Source organism: Oxyura jamaicensis, chromosome 9 (assembly GCF_011077185.1).
Source record: "Oxyura jamaicensis isolate SHBP4307 breed ruddy duck chromosome 9, BPBGC_Ojam_1.0, whole genome shotgun sequence".
NCBI classification, from domain to species: domain Eukaryota; kingdom Metazoa; phylum Chordata; class Aves; order Anseriformes; family Anatidae; genus Oxyura; species Oxyura jamaicensis.
Window position 1 is genome coordinate 57,150 of NC_048901.1, and position 281 is coordinate 57,430.

Genomic DNA, 281 nt, shown 5'->3' on the forward strand with positions numbered 1-281 from the left:
AATTCCAAATAAAAAATAAATAAATACGGAGACAAGGTTGGTAGGGAGAAGTAATTGAAAACTTGTACTTAATGATGTGGATCTCAAAAGATCAGTCAAGTGTTCAGGCATGCTTTACCAGCAAGGATTGTCTTTCATCCCCCCTCCCTAATTATAGCAGTTGCCTTAGTATAATATATATTTTATCTCCGGTTTTTTATTGACCTATGATGGAGTAAGGATATGACTCAGAGCAGTAAGTAAAACAAAAATAAAAACCTATTGAAGAATGAAGAGGAAGA